Source organism: Tenrec ecaudatus, chromosome 11, assembly GCF_050624435.1.
Source record: "Tenrec ecaudatus isolate mTenEca1 chromosome 11, mTenEca1.hap1, whole genome shotgun sequence".
Classification (NCBI taxonomy): Eukaryota; Metazoa; Chordata; class Mammalia; order Afrosoricida; family Tenrecidae; genus Tenrec; species Tenrec ecaudatus.
In genome coordinates this window covers 27,998,521-28,002,500 of record NC_134540.1, presented here as the reverse complement: position 1 = coordinate 28,002,500, position 3,980 = coordinate 27,998,521, and the positions used below count along the sequence as shown (strand labels likewise).

General features: G+C 39.6%; 1 non-coding gene across 1 annotated transcript; it reads left to right on the top strand.

The window, feature by feature from the left end:
- The first annotated feature begins 3,135 nt into the window (after positions 1-3,135).
- LOC142462055 (small Cajal body-specific RNA 6) lies at positions 3,136-3,374 on the top strand. Its single transcript, XR_012787200.1, has one exon.
- The last annotated feature ends 606 nt before the right edge of the window (positions 3,375-3,980 follow it).

Below are 3,980 nucleotides of genomic sequence, written 5' to 3'. Positions count from 1 at the left end.
ACTTTAGAGATATGATTATCATTTTATGATAGAGAACACTATCAATCATTCCTCTGAGGCATAAGCTTATTCTATCAATGATGTCATTAATTTAGCCAATTTTGAGAAGAAACTATTCACATATAGGCTGGATTTTCAGACAACCATATATTAATTGTTGACTTGGGTTTTCAAAAATACTCATTCACAGAAGCTGAACCATATGTACTAGCCTAATATATATCAGAAGAAAGCAAGGAGAGCATTAAAATTGTAATTATATAAATTTATGGTAGTCCTGAGCCACCAATCACTGAACACTTTCAAAGTAAGAGAACCAAACCAGAATTCAATGACCGCCAATTCCATAACCTTAGAATAGAAATCCTACACTTCTTCTCACACTAGGAGCTTCAATCTTAAGTCCAAGGAAGTATAGAAATTCCTTGAATCTGCTGTAGATAAGTTTGAAGTGCATCTTAGTTTACTAGTGGGCTTTCCACATCAAATCATTCTGTTGCAGCCTATGAAGGATGTTATGTACCTCGAAAAGACAGATACTGAATTCCAATAGTCTATAGCACCAAGCCTGAATCATTAAGAACTGGAGAAAAGTTATGTCAAAAGTATACAATTGGTAGAATTGGGATCATGATAGTGGAGGGGGAGGAAGCATTAAAGAACTAGAAGAAAGAGGTGAGAGGGAGGAAAAGGAAGAAGGGGAGGAAGCATTAAAGAACTAGAAGAAAGAGGTGAGAGTGAGGAAAAGGAGGAAAATAAAGATTAAATTTTTTAAAAAAAAGAACTAGAGGAAAGTTGTATGTTTCATTGATGCTACACTGCACCCTCAGTGACTCATCTCCTCCCTAGTACCTCTCTGCAAGGGATGTTCAGTTGTCTACAGGTGGGCATTGGTTCCCCACCCTGCACTCCCCTTCATTCACGACGATGTGATTTTTTTTTATTCCTTGGTGTCTGTTAACTGATCCCTATGCTAGATAGCCACTTGTTTGCCTTCAAGCCTTTAAGACACCAGATGCTATATCTTGTGATAGCCAGGCACCATCAGCCTTTTTCACCACATTTAATTATGCATACATTTGCCTTCAGTGTTTCCCTGTGGGCTTTGTTGCTTCTCAGCTAGATGGCTGCTTGTTTCCCTTCAGGCCTTTAAGACTCCGAGCACTATATCTTTTGATTTCTGGGCACCATCAACTTTCTTCACCACATTTTCTTATGCACACATTTGTCTTCAGTGATCATGACGGCAAGGTGGGCATCATGGAATGTCCCTTTAGTCGAGCAAAGTGTTCTTATATTGAGGGAGTACATGAATGGAGGCCCAATACCATCTGCTACCCTACTACTAAACCTATAAATATATGCACATAGATCTAGTTCCTCCATCATCATATATAAATATATTTACATATGTACATATCTGTATTTAGGTCTCTATGTATGCCCTTACAAACCTGGTGATACCAGAGGATGTACAGTGGTGCAGATAGGAACTGGAAATACAGGGAATCCAGGATGAGTAAATCCCTCAGGTCCAGTGGTGATAGTGGTGACACAGGACAGGTGGAGGGAAGGTGGGGTTGAAAGGGGGAACTGATTACTAGGATCTACATATAGCTTCCTCCATGGGCGATGGACAACAGAAAAGTGGTGAAAGGAGACATAGTGCAGTGTAAGATATGATAAAATATTAATAATTCATAAATTATCAAGGGTTCATGAGGGAAGGGTTCTGGGAGAGGGGAAAAATAAGGAGCTGATTCCACGAGCCCAAGTGGAAAGCAAATGCTCTGAGAGTGATGAGGGCAATGAGTGTACAAATGTGCTTTACACAATTTATGTATGTAAGGATTGTAATAAGAGTTGTATGAGCCTCCAATAAAATGATTTTTTTTAAGTATCCAATTGGGAACATAGTACCAAGATTATTCACTCTTTGGGTTATATATAAGTATTGATAAACATTTTTTTCCTTGATGAGAGGAGTAATACCTGGCTCATAGGCATTAGGTAGGCTCTCTACATCATTGCTTGGGATACCAGATTAAGTGATTAGATGATTTAAGAGCAGAAGCCTGCCCTTATCTTGATGGTTACATTTATAGTAGTAGACTCCTACAATATTTGTTATTTTGTAATTGACTTACTTCAATCAGCATAACTATTTCCATGTCCTTTTATGCCATGAGGTGTTTCATTGCTTTTTATTTTTTAAGAGCTGTATAGTATTCCATGGGGTGCATGTACCAAAGTTGCTTTATCCATTCTTCCACTGATGGGCATTTGGGTTTTTCCAGCTTTTTTTCTGTAGTGAACTGTGCTACAACCGACATGGAAGGGCATCGAGTCTGTGTTCTGTTCTTTACTTCTTCGGGGTATATGCCCAGGAAAGGTATTGCTGGGTTGCACAGTATTTCTACTACCAGTTATTTTACATTTTGCCACAGCACTTTCCACAATGGTTGTACATGCCCATCATCCTTAAAATCAAATTCATTGTCCTTGAGTTGATTCTCCTTCTTGATAACAATAGACCTGCAAGCAAATCACTAGTCCTTTCTTTGTGGCATTTCCATGTGGGCTAAAATCACCCACCTTAGTTTCATACAAAATAATAATAATAATAACCAAAGCACTGTTATCACTGCTATTTGACCCTGAGTCATAGGAACCTGATAGGATGAGTAGAGATGCCCTTGTGGGCTTCTTAGACGTTTCATCTTTACTAGAGAAGGCAGCCTCTTCTATCTCCCCCAGAGCTGATGGTGAGGTCAAACTGCAATCTGTGGTTAGCAGCACACTGCATGGTTCATTAGGCCACCAGGGATCCTTTTGAGGTTACAGTGCAGTGTAAATTATTTGTATTACCCATGGACTTCCTGGTGCCATCGGTATACATAAATTCTCATTTAAGCACGAGAGTGACTGGCAATAATCCAACATTGGCCAACCCCACCTCTTAGACCTAGGAGAAATATTATTATATAAATCTAATATTCTATTAATATACTGTACAGGGGTTAAGTAAAGCACATCTTGGAGGGTAAGTTGGAAAGGGGAAACCAATTTCTAGGAACTACATGTGACCTCCTCCCTGGGGGACAGACAACAGAAAAGTGGGTGAAGGGAGACATGGGATAGAGAAAGATATGACAAAATAATAATTTATAAATTCAGCTGCCCCTCCCCTGTCAGGCTCCAGTCATGCCATGCCAGGCACAGGACAGCTGACACTTTGTGGTGCCCCCACCCGTGTCCCTGACGAGCCCAGAAGCCACCGTGGTGGGTGCCCAACAGCTGCATGACAAGGGACCTGCCTGGAAGCAGAGCATGCTGGGGTCTGGGGGCTGTTCTGACATTGCCAAGCTGAGGCCTCCTTCCTGGAAAAAAAATAATAATTTATAAATTATCAAGTGTTTATGAGGGAGGCGGGAGTGGTGAGCGAGGGGTAAAAATGCAGGCCTGATGCCAGGGGCTTGGGTGGAAAGCAAATGTTTTGAGAATGATGAGGGAAATGAATGTACAAATTTGCTTTACACAATGGATGTATGTACAGATTGTGAGAAGAGTTGTATGAGCCCTTAATAAAATGATTTTTTTAAAGCAGTGTGATTCCTTTGTCACATGCTACTTTTTTCTTTTTTTTCTACTTGGAATAGTGGCAGAAATCTTTAATATCACACAAAACTCAATTTTTGTTTAGTAGTAATTAAAAATGGTTGTAGTAGTAATACATTAAGAGAGAGCTCCTAAAATCGAATCTAGATTTAGAGGAGCGGGTAGAGCAAGGAATATCTCTGGTGTTATTGGTTGAATCTTGGTTGAACACAGTGCATACAAAAACATCTGCTCGTGCTTTATTAATTATTCACAGACATTAAACTGTATGGATCATAATATATTATACATAGTATTGCTAAAAGAGGGGATTTAAAATCAGTCAAATGTGCTCATGAGGGGCTTGTGAAACTAGAAAAAAG